An 18,228-nucleotide genomic window follows, 5' to 3' on the forward strand; every position below is an offset into this window, starting at 1 on the left:
CCCAAGGAAGGAGAAGATGGAAAACAAAGGTGAGGATGGTAATCAAACACACAGCGAGCAGGGCTGGTTCAGCGGAAAGGCAGCACTCTGTGAGGCTGGTCCACTTGAGGAAGTTCTGGGTTCACATCTGGAGATGTCCCTGAGCAACCACGTGTGATTAGGCTGGAGGAGGTTGAGGGTGAGTCATGGGGTGAAGACTCTGTTGGGTGCTTCTCTCTCTTGCTTATGGTAGGAAAAAAAAACCTTAAAAAATAAAAGCAGTATAAATGGATGAACAATAGAGAAAAATCAATGAAACCAGAGCTGTTTTATTTAAAGATCCATACAATTGAAAAACTTTAGCTGGACTGATAAGAAAACAAAAAGATAAGATGCAAATTATTAATATTGATAATGAAAGAGGAGACACCATTGCCAATCCCAGACATTTGAAGAGTAATGATGGACTATAAGAATAAACTGTTTGCCAGTACATTTGACAATTTTGACAACATTCTTTGAAAGACACAAATGAAAACATGAACGGCTCTTGATTCAAGAAATTGAGTTCATCCTTGAGCATGTTCTCTCAAATAAATCTCCAGTCCCATGTGGCTTCACTGCCAAAAGAAGGGGGTCCCAGAAGACTGCCAAGAAATATGGGGTCATCTAAAAAGTCATGACCTATTTTTCCATATTTTTCTATGGCTTTTCCAATAACCCAATAATTCCAATCCTGCAAAACTCCTTTAGAGGATGGAGGAGGAAGGAACATTCCTCAATTCCTGTCAAGAGGCCAGCATGGTTCTGCTGCCTAAAACAGACACATTACAAAGACAGAAACTACAGACCAATATCCTCATGAACACAACTCACGATCCTTAATGTGGTGTTGGGAAGAGTCATCATCTATTTGAGGCGATTTGGGGAATGATGAAGGCTTTGTAAGTGCAACTGTCTTTCTTTTTTATGGGAGGGAATTTACAACAGTCAAGTTGTTTGGATTTTTTGGTAGGTAAAGATGGCAAGAAAGTGTGACTTCAAAGATTCTTAGTTTAAGAATACCCTTTCCTGTCAATCTGTCAAAGCATGACTTTAAAGAAATTTATAGTAATGTGTGTATGATAAAGGACTTGTATCCAGATTATATAACACTTTTTTTTTTTTCAAAAGTTGATTCAGCCCGGTGCCGGCAGGAGGCATGGTGGTTAAGGGCGCTGAACTCCCACATGGCTGACCGTGGTTTGAGTCCCGGACATGGTGGCTTGCTTTCTCACTTTCTCTTTCTCTCTCTCTCTGTCTATCTCTGGTCAAATTTAAATAAATAAATAAATAAATAAATAAAGATAAATAAAATAATTCTTTTTTTAAAAAAAGTTGATTCATCCATTTCTTCTGAGAGAGAGAAAGAGAAAGAAAGAGAGGGGGATCCTTCAAATGGGATCCACCCCCAGCCTCAGGCAGCCCTGACCTCAGGCATGTGGGCACACAGAGGCGTCGGGATGTGAACCTGGGACCTTCCAACATGCATCCAGTATTGCAGAGCATGGCATCACCACTGTGCTACCATCTGGCCTCATTATAACTCAATTTGAAGACAAATACCTGGTAACAAATGGGCAAGAGCTCGAACAGGCATTATCTCCCAAACGATCACAGAATAACTAATAAGCACGTGGAAAGAAGGTCAACTCTGAGAGTTATAAGGAAAATGCAAATGAAACCCACAATGAGCTACGACTCCACGCCCGTCAACATGGCTACATGAAAACAAAGGGCCGTGCTGAGCGTCAGCCAGGACGTGGCGCGCTCATACTCATGGAAGCTGGCACCTGGCAACTCTGGAAACCAATCTGACAGTTTCTTACAAAATGAAATGGACATTATTCAGCCCAGGCCCATTTCTCAGAATTCACATGAGAGAAATAGCACTTACGTCCAAAGACTTGTACTCAAAGCTTACAGCGGCTAACAGTAAGGAGAGTTTTAAAGAACTAAGTTTTTCTCTAAGAATTGTCCTTCAATAAAATAACCAAGGCTGACACACTTTTGCCCATACATGGGTGGGACGGGCAGGATGGGGACCCCTCTCTATCCCCACTACGGCCCACAGGCTGGAAGAACAGGCCTCACTAGAGGGGGCAGGGGCAGGTGGGAGCGGGTTTCAGAGTTGAGATGAGATGATCCAGGGCTGTGGGAGCATGAGATGATTTTATGAGAACAATGTCAAGTTCAAGTGGGTTTCATCTTTCAGTTTTGAAATTTGGTTGCATTTCTCCAGCTCCTTAGATAATGGATGACAGCCGAGAAGGGAGCTTGGCCTCAAATGACAAAAACACAGCCCAGCAAAACAGTAATGGATGAGCTTGCAAAGGGGTGTGGTGGATGTCCTCCTGGGCTGAAGGCTGCCAGGCCATGTCCTCACAGACACAGACATGAGGCTGGAGGGGGATGGACAGGGTTACACAGGCTTCCTGGAATGTCTGGGTGCTTCAGCAGGGATCTGCCTGTTCCCGGGAACTCTGTCCTGATCAGAGTAGCCCAGAGGGCCCTCGGGCCCTGAGATGGGTGGGTCAGATGGGCACTGCTCTGGCTCTGGGGCCAAGCCCTCTTTAGACTCGAGCCACCTCCCCTTCCTGGCCTGATCCTGAGACGGATGGGACTGAGGTCTGATTTTGCCTGAGGTCCTGGGAATGGACTGCCTTCGAGTAAACAGGCCTTGGGGTCATGCAGGGTGACATTAGGGCCAAGGCTGGGTGGGGACCATGGGTGGGTCCTCATGACTCTGAAAGAGAGAAGGTGCAGTTGGGGTGAGGTCAGAGAAGGCAGCCAGGGCAGAGGCAGGGGCACATGGGAAGTCAGGTCTGGTCTAGCCTGGCTGGAACCTGGGAGGTAGCTCAGTTGCCTGCTTGCCTGAGGCTCCAGCTTGGAAGATGGCCTCCTCTGGCCATGTCCTCTAGAATTAACGTCTGGTGTCACCCTCTGCCTAGGCTCCCATGCTCAGGACCCTAGAGCAGGAGACAGTGTGAGACTGAGCTTAGCCCGCGTAGTAGATGTGGACTACGAAATGGGAGGGACGCAGGAAGTAAGGTGGGTCTGCTGGCCTGGCCAGAGGGGCACTTCTATGCCCATCCTGCTGTGGCATAGAGAACCTGGGCTGGGGGGCCAGCTCGGCCTTGGGCCTTTTTCAGGAGAGTCAGGGGATTTCTGCAGACTCTTCTGTGCTCCTCAGGAAGCAGAGGATAGCCTTGCTCAAGCAGGAGGTACGAACACTCAGCAACACTCATGAGGGGAAATGGTGGGGTAAGGGCAAGACTATGAAGCCTGAAGGCTGAGACCCAAAAGCCAGGTTTGAAGAAGAGGAGAGAGAGGTTTTCTTGTCCACTCCCTCATGGATGCTGAGGGCCAGCTCTCTGGGAGGGAGGGAACATACTGAGGGTCCCTGCCTTGTGCCTGATCCAGACGAGACAAAGAGGTCTAGGCTGGGGACATCTGATCCAGCCCGTCAGTTCAGGGAGGCAGGTGGTAAGTCCGAGAGAAGTGGTCTGGGAGTCACATTGCTCTGTCATCCTCTTTCTGTGTAGTTTTACTTAACCCCTCTAAGCCTCAGTGTTCTTATCTATAAAATGAGAACACAAGGGTACTTTGTGGAAAAATGGAATTAAAATACAAGTTCACTTTGGTGTCATAAGATTTTGAAATCTATGCATAGTTTTTTCATAGCACTTTAACTTTTTAAAGACCTGTCAAATTCCATTCTGCAGAATTGTTACAAAGATTGCGTTCATAGACATGGCAAGAGAATTTGCCAGCCTATTAACCTGCAGTTTTTCTCCCTCTCATCCTTCTTGCTTTAGGAAAGGTTATTTTGAGGGGCCCACCTACAGTATTTCACCCTTGATGTCTGAGGACACCAGAGGCAGCTGGCCAGCTTTTGTGGAGCTCTGGGCTGAGGCTTCAGACCAGAGAAAGACAGTGTATATGCAGGGGTCCCAGGTGGGCCTGGGCCAGTGTGGGACCCTGTGGGGTCATCTTCAGAAGATCTGAGTCTCATGATGTGATTGATGGACCCCTTATCAACACCAGCTTCCACGGACCTTCGGGCCCATCCCTGAGCTCTGAATTCTGCCGCTACAAGGAAATATTAAACATGAGAGTATATCAGCTTCTGTACTGGGCTGGGATACAAAGTTTTTCATCAATGCACAGACTCATTCTTATTTTTTTTTGTCTTATTTATTTATTTACAGTTATTCACTGTACAGAAATACATTAAACAAAATGAGATTTTTTAGCCAGTATATATTGTATATTGGCTCAATTAAGGATATTACCATACATGTTATCATCAACAAATAATTTTCTATTTCTTGTTTTTTATATATTTTGTTTTACTCCCCCCCCCTCCGTCCAATTCCCTACCTCTCACTCTCTGCCAACTCCCTTCCTTCTCCCACACTGTCTCTGGTATGTACAGTTGTCTTACCTACCTTTTTTTCTTTTTTCACATTTTCTTGATTCACTAAAGATCTTAATTAATTTAATGCATTTTTAATTTAAAAAACGTTTAGTTTAATAGATCAAAATAAAAAAATGTTAAGAGAAATTTACTTAAAACTCAAAGTCAGGAAAAAGGTTACGATTCAGTTCAAATAGTAGGTAGCTGAACCTATCAACAGTTCAAGAGAAGACAAAAATCTTTAAATATGGAAATCAAAGCATTGAATAAAATCAGTGATGTTTTAGTCTAAAGTAAAAAATTTCTATTTTACTAGTTCAGACTCACATAATTAATCCCTCTTCTATTGAATTTGCAGTGTTACTGAGGCCTGATCTTTCCATTTAAACTCTGGAGGTTAATATTCAACTCAGACTTGTCCCTACCCTTAGGCTGGCCCATCTCTTGGTTGTTTCTTGAACTCTTATTTCTGTGTGTCTGACTTTAGTTTTTCTGGTATAGCACTCCCTTCAGCACTTCTTGGAGAGTTGGTCTGGTGTTGGTAAATTCTCTCAGGTTTTGTTTATCTGAGAATGTTTTTGTCTTTTTTTCCCATATGAAAGATAATCTTGCTGGGTATAGTATTCTCAGTTGAAATTGTGTCTCACCTAACATGTTGAATGTATTTTCTCATTTTTTCCTAGTTTGCATTGTTTCCAATGAGAGGTCCGATGTTAGCCTGATGGAATATCTTTGAAAGTAACTTGATGTTTCTCTCTTGCCAATTTTAGTATCTTATCTCTGTCTGTGGTTTTGGTCAATCTGGCGATGATGTGCCTCTTCTTAGGTGGAATCTATGTGGGTCCTTTGTTTTTCTTGGGTCTGGATATTTGAGTACCTCTGTAGGTTTGGAAAGTTTTCGTCCAGGATTTCATGGAATAGATTATCAATGTCCTTATTAGTTTCTTTACCTTCTGGGATACTGATGATCCAGATGTTTGGGCATTTAACGGTATCTATTATTACTTGTATGTTATTCTCATTTTTTTGGTTATTTTCTTAGTCTTTTTGGTGAATTTTTCTAGGTCAGAGGTTCTGTCTTCTACATCTGAGATCTGATCTGTGTGATCTAATCTGCTTGTGATATTTTCAAAGGAAGTTTTTTCTTTTCTTTTCTTTTTTTTTTGGAGAGGTTTTTGCTATAGGGCGCGTGCGCTCGCCAGACAGAGAGAGACGTAGAGACAGAAAGCGAGAAATCATCCCCCCAGGGGGGATGGTCACGCCGCAATCCCTTCTCCTCCATTCTCCTTTCGGGATCTTGGGCATGCACACACACGCACCCGGCGTGAGTTTTAAGCCACCAGGTCCGGGACGCGAACTGCGGTCGACTACGTGGGAGTCCAGCAACATAGCCATTACGCTAACTGCTGGTTTCCCAAAGGAAGTTTTGATTTCTCTAACAATTCCGTTTGATTCTTTTTTATGACGTGTATCTCCTCTTTCAGACCATGCAAGAACTTCCTCGCTTCCTGGAACTCAATGTCTCTTCTTTCCTGCATCTTGTGGAGTTTGTTGTCACTATTCTCTTGCATCTCTGTTAGCTTTGCCACTATAAATATTTTAAATTCTTTATTTGACATTTCCATGAGTTTCTTTGTATTCTTTATGGAGGAAGAGGCATTATTCTTTTCCATTAGAGGAGACATATTTCCTTTGTTTCTCATATTTCTTGTGCTTCATGGTGGTTTCTGGTTATCTGATGGATTATATATATTTTTTCCTATTTTTTATTTTGGAGAGGTTTTTGCTATCGGGCATATGGGCTTGCCAGACAGACAGAGAGAGACAGAAAGCGAGAAATCACCCCCCAGGGGGATGGTCATGCCGCAACCTTCTCCATTCTCCTCTCGGGATCTTGGGCACGCATGCACACGCGCCAGCATGAGTTTTAAGCCACCAGGTCCGGGATGCGAACCATGGTCAACTACATGGGAGTCCAGTGACATAGCCATTACGCTAACTGCTGGTCCCTTTTATCCTATTTTTTAAAGTTAAATCTGAGCAATCAGAGGAATGCAGAAGGAGGTGACCTGCAGTGTGTAAACAGTAAACAGTCGAGAAAAATAGTTTTTCTTTTTTGCACAACTGATTTAGTGAAAATTGAGGATTAATTTGACCCTAAAAGTATTCAGATATTTGGCTACTGAGTTCCTAGACCTGTCTAGAAAATCAGTGTATGGAGACTGAGCAGGAAAGTGAGAAAGGTAAAAAGAAAAGGAAAAGGAATTTAAAAAGAGAGAGAGTGAGAAAGGCAAAAACAATAAGAAAAAGGAAAAAAAATTGTCAAAAAATAAAAAACGAGAGCAAGAGATGCAAAGAGACAGAGAATAAGTAGGATGCTCTAACCTGTCTCCTGGCTGGACTAGGAGGAAGGAGGGTGAAGTCTGGGCAGAGGGTCTTTGGTGTTTGAAATCCAATGTGCAGACTCATTCTCAGGATATAATGAGGGCTTTGTGACAGCACCATGTTTTCCTGCTTAAATGCCGCTATCAACGTAATTAGCTTTGGACGAAGGGGCCGAGCACAGCCAGGCTGACTGACACAGTGAAGCCTGCCCACGGGTTTCCTAATATCGAATCCTTACACTCCTGCAGGAAACCTCACGTGGTCACCGTAAGTTATTTTCTCAATGTGGAGTCACATTTCATTTGTTAGAGTTTTACTATTTCAGAGTTTTGCCTCAAGAGGTGTGAGACTGAGATTTCTTTTCGTGTGTGCTGTTGATGCGATGCTTGCTTTATAAAGTTTCCTCAGAAGTTTTCCGCACTGTTTAACAGCTTTGGAGCCCCTGATCCTGGAAGCTTGGATGGAATGCTCTTCCGGGAGATTGGAATGCTAGCGTAGTTCCTTGAGAACCTCCTCTGTCTCTTCTGTCAATCTAAAAAGATCAACCAAGTCAAAGTGTTGAAATAAAAAGAACCTCATTTGGGCATAAGTCTGAGGACCACGCCTGGCATGGAGCCCAGACAAAGGTATTTTGGGTTGCCCTGAACATGTGCACAGAGGTGATACAGTCCTCAGACAGATTTCTGTTCGTTTGCTGTAGGGCATGTGGGCTTGCCAGGGGTGGGAGGAGAGGTGGGGGAAGAGGGGGAATTGTGAGAACTCGCCCTCCAGAGGGGGATGGCCGTGCCTCAGTCCCTTCTCCATTTTTCTCTTGGGATTATTGGGCATGCACACGAACGTTCCCGGTATGTTTGTCAAACTGCCAGGTCTGGGGCTCAAACCACACAGGTGTCCATGTGGGAGCCTTAACCACTGCACTTCCTAGTTGACCCACTTGAACAGGTTTTGAAGGCAAAAACAAGCAAACCAACCCCACAGGTGGGAGGAGAGGGAAAGAAGAGATAATACCAGTTGTTTGGGGATGCTCGTCCTCGGCTACCAGATCAGAAACAAAGTGGCAGTGTGAGGTTGGACAGGCGGCCTCTGGGCAGATGTCCTTGCAAATAGCCCTTGTGTCAGGCTGCAGCAGTTTTTGTGCAAGGCTTTGGTTTTGGCAGAGTTCTGTAAGTAACAGTTGTTAGGCATGCTAGAGTGAAAAAATACTTCCTTTATGGCCTCCCTGGCTCAGTGTTCTCAGGGCTGACACGAAGGGTTCCATTTGGATTCTGGCAAACGTTCACTCTAGAGTGGAGGCTGATTAATTTGTTTATTCACTTTTTCTTCCTCCATTGGTGCCACTTTTGGTATATTCCTAAGAAAACACCCATCTTCATCTAGGTTTTCGAATTTATTTGCATAAGGTTTTTGCCGTAGGGAAATAGGGAATGTACGCTTGCCAGAGACAGGCAGAGAAAGGGAAAGTGAGAAATCACCCCCGGGGGGATGGCCATGTCGCAATCCTTCCCCTCCATTCTCCTCTCAGAAACTTGGACACACACGTACACTTGCTTGGTGTGCTTTTCAAGCCACCGAGTTCTGGACTTGAACTGAACTGTGGTTGGCTAAGTGGGAGTCTAGCACCTTAACCACCATACCACCCCTGTGCCCCCAGCTGCCACAGATTCCATTTTGACTGCAGCCTTAGGAGACCCTGATTTAGAACCACCTGGTAAACTGCTCCCAATTCTTGACCCTTAGGAACTGTGAGAGCTAATCAATATTTATTGTGGCTTTAGGCCACTGAGCTTTAGATAACTTGTTACACAGCAGTAGCTGACTTAAGCATCTGCTAGCACCCAGCCCACAAGCAGAGACTGGAAACTTCTATTTATGGGAGGTGAAGGTTGAGAGATGGGTCTTTATGAACTCCTCCTTCACCCTGTCTCCCTCCTACTGTGGATAGTTTCTGGGTGATTTTCCTGTCAGGACATTTGTGAAAGAGTTACAGAATAGGCTAAAATTCTGAGTCATGGTAGGGATCTGTAACCTGCAAGAGATATGCACCAGGTCTGACTTGGGTGCTTCCCCAGATCCAAGCTGACGGGATGGGTCTCTGCTAGGTTCTGACCTGAGGTTGACAGGGTGTGTGTCAGAGGGAAATAGGAAGGGCCAAGGCAGTAGCACCGCAGGCATCTCCAGAACATTGTGGGGAATAATCTTTTCTCTCTCAATACCCAAACTTCCTAGAATTCTTTTTCTTCATCCAATGTTCATATGGGAAAATTTGATAATAATTATAAATTTCAAAAAGTGCCAGGGGTGTTGAGGACTTATTTTGACATGCCTCAAATGCCATACAATATATATATATATATTTTGGAGAGGTTTTTGCTATAGGGTTCGTGCGCTCGCCAGACAGAGAGAGAGAGACAGAGAGACAGAAAGCGAGAAATCACCCCCTAGGGGGGATGGCCACGCCACAATCCCTTCTCCTCCATTCTCCTCTTGGGATCTTGGGCATGCACACACACGCCCCTGGCATGAGTTTAAGCCACCGGGTCTGGGATGCGAACCGCGGTCGACTATTTGGGAGTCCAGCGGCATAGCCATTATGCTAACTGTTGGTCCCTGCCATACAACATTTTAAAAACTAAATGATATACAGGAAAGGTCTTGGACTCCATTCCCCATACAGCTGGGAGGCTGATACCTGGATGGACGAGGCCGAGCGCATGCAGAGGTGTATCCTGAGTGCAGTGGGAGCTGAGGCTCTGGGCAGTCGCTTCCCACGAGCCTGACTCCTTTGCTGTGTGTTTTCTCGGGAAGTGTTTCCACAGCACCTGCCCGTTTCGCTCTTGTTTTTGTCTGAAGTAGTTGGATATCTCCTCCACAGTGGACATCTATGCTGACGAAGATGGTGAAGAAAGCAACAAAGCCCATGAGAAAAGCAATCACCGTGGATGAGAAGATACTGCTGTGTACGAAGCTACTGCCCGTTGTCCCCTTCTTGTGCTGGTTGATGGGACACAGGACACTGACCCATGTGTCACCAGGAGCTCCCTGCAGTTCTAACGGGGTAAGGACGTGACTGAGAAGGCAGCTTGGCATTCCTTTTGACATCAGTTCCTCCTCTGGATTTATTCCTGTAGGAGAAGGAATAGTCCTTAGTCCTTAGTCCTGTGGACTAAGGTAGCTCTACCTTCTCCAGCATCAATTCTTGGAACAAAGTGGAGGAGGAAGGTCTGCCTGGCCCACTGGATTCAGTGCCATTCATCCCAAGGATTGTAGGACACAGTTGATTGCATTATTCCAGGTTTCTCTGCGACACTTTGTCCAGCTGACTGGAGCCACTGTGCTTCACTCCAGCTGGACCTTTGAAACAGAAGCAGAAAGACAACTCAGAGCCTTGCCCACCCCCGATATTTCTAATACCTGGCTGTACCTGGGGATCATTTGGAGGTCTGTAAAGAATGTAGGTTACTGAAGAGCCCTCTCCTTGGCTATGCTTAATAACCTTCAGGGTGGGGACCGGCATTGGAAAAAAATCTTCCCAGGTGATTGTGATGCGCCGAGCTGGATTTTGTTCAATTACTTAAATATGTTTCCCCACCCCTTACCACGTGCCCTGTACCAGGGTCAGCACAGAGTCCCCTCCTTGGAGCACGATGTAATACTCTCTCTTTCCACCTCTTTTTCTTTTCTTTTTTTTAGAGATTTTCGCTACAGGATGCATGGAATTACCGAAGAGAGAGATAAATGGAAAGCAAAAATTACCCCTCAGCGGAGATGGCCATGCCATAATTCCTACTCCTCCATTCTCCTCTGGGGATTTTGGACACACATGCACACACACCTGGTGTGAGTTTCAAGGTGCATGTCTGGACTCAAACTGTAGTTGGCCACTTGGAAATCCAGCACCTTAACCATTACACCACCTGCTGGCCCCATGGCCTGTCTTCTTTAAGGCACCAAGGTGGCAGTGTTTATTTTGTGTGGAGAGGGGCCAATCTGGGCAAACATGGTGACTTTCAGACTTTGAGTTCAGCCCTGACAGCGATTCATCCTCCCACGAACGCATGGCCCGTTTTGTCCCTGCAATCTCCTCCTATTCATGATTTCCTCCCACCCTGCTTCCTGGTGACCGCTATTTTCCCCTTGAGTTCAAACTTCTTCTTTTTTTTAATGACAGAAGAGGTGATTTATTATACACGTATTACACTTGGGCACAAGTAACGACACTATCCCAGAATGTCACAGGTCCAAGGCAAAGGACCATAGGGGCTGTTTTGGTATGAGCAATGTGGGTCTCTCTCAGAGGAGGTCTTGGCAATCTGATGGCGATGCAAGTTATGTTAGATCCATGGAGAGACGAAGTCCACAGCAGCTTATGGTTCAATCTGTACCAGCATCCTGGGCCTCTGACATTCTGTTTCTGCTGCTGTGGCCTCCAGAGGCGCACATGCTGGCTGTTTTCTCGGACCTCTGCCTCATCTTTCTTCTTTCACACTTCAGTCTGCACATTTGCTTCTTCCTCCACTTGGCTGTCATAGTGCAGAGGTTAGTGAGAAAATGACGCTAAGGCCAAGAGAGGAGCTCAGACTTCTTATCTCCTGCATCCAGAAGAGCCTTGGCTTCCTGAAATAAATCTCACAACCCCGAAAGGAGAAAGGCAGGACTTATTCTCTATGCTTGTTTTAATGCACATGCCTTACAGGCGTGCTTCATAAGCAATTTCGAATGTGGTTAAGTGTGTTTAAAATAGGCATGATGGAGACCAGCAGATGGCATAATGGTTATGTGACTGAATTCCCATGTAGTTGACAGTGGTTAGAGTCCCAGACCCAGCAGCTTAAAATGTACACAGTCATGTGTACAGGTGTGTCTAAAATCCTGAGAGGAGAATGGAGGAGAGGGGATTGCAGTGTGGCCATCCTCCCTGGGGGTGATTTCTTGCTTTCTTTCTCTCTGTCCTGCCCTATAGCAAAAATTTCTCTTCAAAGAAAATAGACATGATGGGCTGGTTCCATGGCCAAGTGGTTAAGGGAGCCAGATCCCACATGGCCGACTGTGCAGTTCGAATCCCAACCCTTGCAGCTTGCAAAAGGCCCTGGGAGTGTGCACATGTGTGTACAAACCCCCAACAGAATGAAGAAATGGAGGAGAGAAATTGCAGCATGACTATACCCCATTGGGGGTGCTTTCTTCCTCTCTCTCTCTGTCCTCTATTTCTCTCTGGCGAGCAAATGCACCCTCTGGCTTGTAAACAAACAAAGGATATGAATATTATCATGATCCATACAGAGTATACTCTATATACTCCATATAGCATGCTCTATATATTTGATGTTCTCATTTTTTCTCACCCGGCTCTAGTTCATTTCAAAGCAGTACAGACATTGGATGGAACCATTGTTCATTTATTTACCATCCCTCGTTGAGATATATTTTTTTTCTGTTTCCTGTTTCACTATAAGAAACAATACTGCAATGAAGTCTGCATGGATGTACCAGTCTAGGGAGATGACACAGGAATCTCCCTCGGTATCTGTAATGTGCTTCATAAACAAGGTGTGAAACAGGTCTGTAGTGCTGGGATTTGACCAAGCCAGGACAGGTATGCAGGTGTTCATTTTAAGAAATGCTAGAACTATTTGAAATATTTCCCAATAAAAAGACAAATCAAAGAATTTTTAGAGAAATAAAAAAAGTTTGAAAGTTTACAAGTCTAAGTGTTAATTAGCAGGGGATGGATATATACGTATGATGGATTCTTTTTTTAAAAAAATTATTTAATTCCATTTGTTATTATTTTCTCCATTTCACCAGAGAAAGGGAAAGCGAGAAAGCACATCATCAGGTCCAGGACTTGAACCACAGTCAGTTATGTGGGAATCCAGGGCCTTTAACCACCACACCACCCACCGGCCCCAAGTGTGGTGGATTCTTACACTTGAATACTCTGCGGCAGTCAAAGCAGTGAGCTAGAGCTGCAAGTACCAACACAGATGAACGTTATAAATGCAATATCGAGTGAAAAATAAAACGGCTTCTTCTGAAGAATTCAGAAGAATGCATAATTTAGTGATTCTACTCTTTCTGTAAAATTTGAAAACATTCAAAGCCAGTCCCGTGTTGTTAGAAGCTATGTGTGTACACAACGGAACCGCGTAGCAGGCAGACTGCTGGCATGTGGAACACACCCTCCTCTGTGGGCAGAGTCTTCATTAGCATCTGTGAAGGCCATTTCTCAAGTTGGAGCTTACCGGCTATTCATCGCATTCCTTCTTACACCTTTCATGTGATTATGCATATACTATTTTATAAGAGGCAATTAAAAGTTTAAAAAGTATTGCTATGGTTTGACTGTGTCCCCTGAAAGTTCATATACTGGAATTTGGTTGTGTTGTGAAAGTTTTCTTATCTAGTTATTTTTAGATTTTTACCATAGGTCATGTGTGCTCACCAGAGAGACTGTGAGAGGGCAAGTGAGACATGACTCTTCAGGGAGGATGGCCAAGCCACAATCCCTTCTCCATTCTGCTCTTGGGATTTGGGATTTGGGGCATGCATGCAAATGCAACTGAAGTGATTTTCTTTTCTTTTTCTTTCTTTCTTTCTTCTTTTTTTTTTTGGAAAGAGTTTTTGCTATAGGATGTGCGCACTTGCTGGAGAAACAGAGAGAGAGATTAAAGGGTGAGAAATCACTCCCCAGAGGGGATGGCCATGTTACAATTCCTTTTCCTCCATGCTCCTCTTGGGATTTTGGGCATGCATGCACATGTGTGTGGTGTGAGTTTTAAGCCTATGGGTCCAGGACTTATACTGTGGTTGACTGTGGGAGTCCAGTGACAACCGTTATGCCACCTGCTAGTCCCATCTGGCATGATTTTCAAGCTGTTGGGTCTGGGTCTTGAATTGCCACTGGCTATGTGGGAGTCCAGTGCCCTAACCACCATGACACCTGTGGCCCAGTCTTGTGAAGGTTTTAAGAGGACACTTAATCTATGGGATTAAAAGGTGGAACCTTTGAGAGCTGATTGGGGTGGGACTCTCATTACTGAAACCCCTGTAGGGGTTTACAAAAAGAGAGAATGATACACACATTCTGCTTTGCTCAAGCTCCTCTGAGTTAGGCACCAGCAACAAGACCCTCATAGAGGAGGACTCTGGACTTGGATCATGGACTTCTATGAACTGAATAAACTTCTGTTCTGTTAAATTACCCAGACTCAGATATTTTGTTATTGGCAACAGAATGGACTAGAACAAACACAGTCTGGGTGCATGGGAACGGGGCCATCTTCCAATTTCAGAGGTCTGTATTCTCTAAGGGCCAGAGAGACCAACACTTTCCTCCCTTTGGTTTCCAAGGTGTGTGCCTTTCCTGGGGCACAAACCTGGTGGGTGAAGACAACAGAAATTTATTCTTTGGTAGCTGAAAACTCAGACGGCGTAATGGTTATGTCACTGAACTCCTACATAGTTGACTATGGTTCGTGTCCCAGACCCGGTGGCTTAAAACTCACACCAGGTGCATGTGCATGTATGCCCAAGATTCTGAGAGAAGAATGGAAAAGGGATTGCAGCATGACTATCTGCCTTGGGGGTGATTTCTCACTTTCTGTCTCTCTGTCTCTCTGACAAGTACACGTACCCTATAGCAAAAATCTCTCTCTCTAAAAGAAGTCTACTTAACAGTTTATTGTTATTTCTCCATGTTCTGTGAGTTCACTGGCCCCTGCCAGTGCTCAGCTTTGAGGTTGCTCATGTGACTGCAGACAGACTGGCAGCAGAGGTGTCATCTGTAGACTCAACAGGGCTGGCCACCTAGGGAGGCTCAGTCAGGTTAATGCTGACTGTGGCAGGGAGTGCTGCTGGGACTACTAAGGGGAGCCCCTACTCATAGCATCGATGTAGCTCGAACTTCTCCCGGCATGGTAAGGGATCCAAAAGTGAGTGATGTTTTATGAGACCTGGGGGGAGGGGAGGGCTAGAGGAGCTTCAAGACCTCTCATGACCTATCCTCGGATGTCCAGAATGTCCTTCCACCAGGTTGTATTGGTCAAGCAAGTCATGAGGTGGACTGCAGCAAAGATTAGAACACAGAAATCCAGGTCAGTTTCCCTGAATGGCTAGAAGGTCCTTATTCTTAGGAGATATAAGCTGAAGTGTTTAGACGTGGGTGACGTGTCAAGACATCTATAACTTACTCTCAAAGTAGAGAGAGAGAGAAATATAGAGAGATTTATTAACAATCACTAAATGTAGAGAAAATATTCAGGTGTCCATTTTCAACTCTTCTGTAGGTTTGTATATTTTCAAAACAAAGAGTTGGGGGAAAAATCGAAGCACTCCTTTATTTATCTTATTTATAGGCATTGTGGTTTGGTCATTTACTGGCAGTAAAACCCGAAAAAAGTCATCTGAATTTAATGAGCAGAATTTGCCCTATCATTTCTCCAAAATAAAAATAGAAGCAATGAACATTTATGCAGTGTTCCCGAAAGCACTCCATCTCGTGTGTTTCTCTCAGCAGGCCGCGGGAAAGGAAGCGAGTAGAACCATTTCCTCCATTTATGGTGACAGGATGGACTCTGAGAGGCCAGGCAGCTCGGCCAGGGTTATACCACTCATTAGAGGTGGAGCCAGACCCAACGTCCTCTCCGGTTCCAAACACCGGGCTCTCCATTGCATCATAAATTATGTTGAACATTAAGAGCCATCAACATCTTTCAAGAGCATAGTTCAACTCCATTACTTGACAGATGCTCTGTAGGTTACTGAAACGAAAGTTATCTCAGAGACTGACAGCAGCATCCTCCACGTATTTTAAAAATTAACAGCAAATATATTCTATAATGTTTGCCTTCTTCCCTCAAGTCTTTCGATTGCATTTCTATCTCACGCCTCTCCTTCCTGAGCATACTTGCAGAATACATTGGGTTGCTGGGAAAGTCATGATGCATATTTGCATAGAAGAACAATGCCTTTCTTTTGTTTTTAAAGTTTATTTATTTACTCCACAAGTGAGAGAGACAGAGAAATTATGAGCGAAGGATTTTGACCCAGTTAGATCTGATACTAGAAAAGTGTTTCTCTGAAAGTCTGATTTACATGTGTCATTTCCTTGGAAGATTAAGAAACGTAGATGGCATGCAATGGCCAATTCCCAGCCTCCACCCCCGACACTGTTTACCCAACGGAGGAAATTGAAGGCAGTATGTCTGTTTGGCTCTACAAAGTTAGGTGTGTGCTTGGTAGAAACATCTTTGGGTGTTTCATGATAGTTTAGCTTCTTCCTTCTGGATAGAAAAAGCACTTTCTCAATTATTGTATGTATCCTCTAGTAACAAAGGTAAAGACCCTGTGTGGCGGTCTGAGGGTTTTAAAATATGCTGTAAGGCCAGCAGCAGGCATGGTGGTTAAGGCAGTGGATCCCATGTGACTGACTGCAAGGTTCGAGTTCTGGAGCCAATGGCATAAAAACTACACCGGGTGTGTGTGTGTGCATGTCCAAATTCTCAAAAGAAGAATGGAGGAGAAAGGATTGCAGCATGGCCATCCTCTCTGGAGTGGTTTTTCACTTTCCTTCTCTCTTTTTGTCTCTCCAGTGAGCTCATGTACCTATAGAAAAAAAGAAAAAGGCTGACATTTTTTTTTGACACCTCTCCCATCAAGAGATGGGGTATATATATCACCTCTTCTGGAAATATTTTCTCCCCTTATGTAGCTTTTTTAAAAAAATCCTCTAAATAGAATCTTTAACAGAGAAAGAGTTTTTAATTTTGATAAGGTGCAATTTACTAATTTTTAAAAGAATGATTTTATTTAACTTTATTTATTTATTTATTTATGTATTTTTGGAGAGGTTTTTGGTATAGGGTGCATGCACTCTCCAGAAAGACAGAGAGGCAGAGACAGGAAGCGAGAAAACACCCCCTGGGGGGATGGCCACGCCACATTCCCTTCTCCATTCTCCTCTCAGGATCTTGGGCACGCACTCACACGCGCCTGGCGTGAGTTTAAGCCACTGGGCCTGAGACTCAAACCGCAGTCTATTACGTGGGAGTCTAGTGACATAGCCATTATGCTAAGTGTGGGTCCCTTAACTTTATTTATTTTAATTTGACCAGAGAAGGGCAAAATGAGAAAGATAAAGAGAGAGCGGGAAAGTGAGAAAGCAAACCGCCAGTTCTGAGACTTGAACCGTGGTTGGCCATGTGAGAGTCCAATGCCCTTAACCACCACACCACCTGCCAACCCCAATTTACTAATTTAAAAAAAAATGAATACTGTTTTTGGTGTTATATATAAGAACTTGCCACCTAGTTCTAGATACTGAAGTTCTAGGTACTGTTTTATTCTAAAAGCGTTACTTTTTTTTTTGGAGAGGTTTTTGCTATAGGGCATGCACACTTGCCAGAAAGAGAGACACAGAGAAACAGAAAGCAAGAAATCACCCCCCAGGAGGGATGACCACACCACAATCCCTTCTCCTTCATTCTCCTCTCAGGATCTTGGGCATGCACGCACACATGCCTGGCGTTGAGTTTAAGCCACAAGGTCCGGAATTCGAACCGTGGTTGACTACATGGGAATCCAGCAACATTAGCCATTACACCAACTGCTGGTCCCTAAAAGTGTTAAATTTTTATGTTCTAGATTTAAATATAAAATTTCAGTTAATTTTTGTATAAAGTATACATTTTGTAAAAAATTTTATTTATTCATTTGGTCAATGTGTGTCCAACTACTCTCGCACCATTTCTTAAAAAAGATTTTTTTCTCCATTGAATTGCCTTTGCAACTTAGCCAAAATTAATTGGCTATACATCTGGGTCTTTCAAAAAATTTTTAAAATATGTTAGGTTTTTGCTATATAGAGACAGTGAGAAGGAAAGTGAGAAATATTCCCCGAGGGAGGATGGCCACGCTGCAATTCCTTCTCCTCCATTCTTCTCTTGGGATTTTGGGTACTCATTCACATGCACCTGGAGTGATTTTCAAGTTGCTGGGTCTGGGACTTGAACCATGGCCGGCCATGTGGGAATCCAGTGTCCCAATCACCACGCCTCTGTGTGGGTCTATTTCTGTGTTCTTATTTCTCTTCTGTTGATCTGTGTCTTCACTCCATCAGTACCATGTCTTGATGACGATGGTTGCATAGTAAGTCTTAAATTGGATAGAATTCCTCCCATTTTCTCCTTTTTATCTTATTTTTTTCATTTAAATAAAAATTTACTTGGTTTCTTTGTCAGTATCAATTTTCTTGTATGCAATATGAGAAATGTGATACCTCAAAACTTTCCTAAATTCTTTACTCTTTTAAGTTATCTGTAACAAAGGGGTTTTCAATATAAAACCTTAAGGATTTTTTTAAAAAAACAAAACATAAATATTTCCTTTTTTATAATTATTTATTTTAT

The 18,228-nt window shown here is 43.9% G+C and overlaps 1 long non-coding RNA gene across 4 annotated transcripts in view; it reads left to right on the top strand.

Annotated features, from left to right (window-relative positions):
* LOC102491912 (uncharacterized) overlaps positions 1-18,228 on the top strand; it is a 40,402-nt gene that overhangs the window by 16,671 nt on the left and 5,503 nt on the right. For 2 of the 4 annotated variants that reach the window (XR_333404.3, XR_003550493.1), the window contains exons 2-3: positions 7,255-7,449; positions 9,696-9,878. This is a non-coding gene — a long non-coding RNA (uncharacterized LOC102491912). Of the gene's footprint in view, positions 1-7,254; positions 7,450-9,673; positions 9,879-10,513; positions 10,644-18,228 lie in introns of those variants that run through there. The other 2 variants (XR_001370966.2, XR_003550494.1) reach the window with 2 other exon arrangements.

Source organism: Tupaia chinensis, unplaced genomic scaffold, assembly GCF_000334495.1.
Source record: "Tupaia chinensis unplaced genomic scaffold, TupChi_1.0 Scaffold000047_1, whole genome shotgun sequence".
NCBI lineage: Eukaryota > Metazoa > Chordata > Mammalia > Scandentia > Tupaiidae > Tupaia > Tupaia belangeri.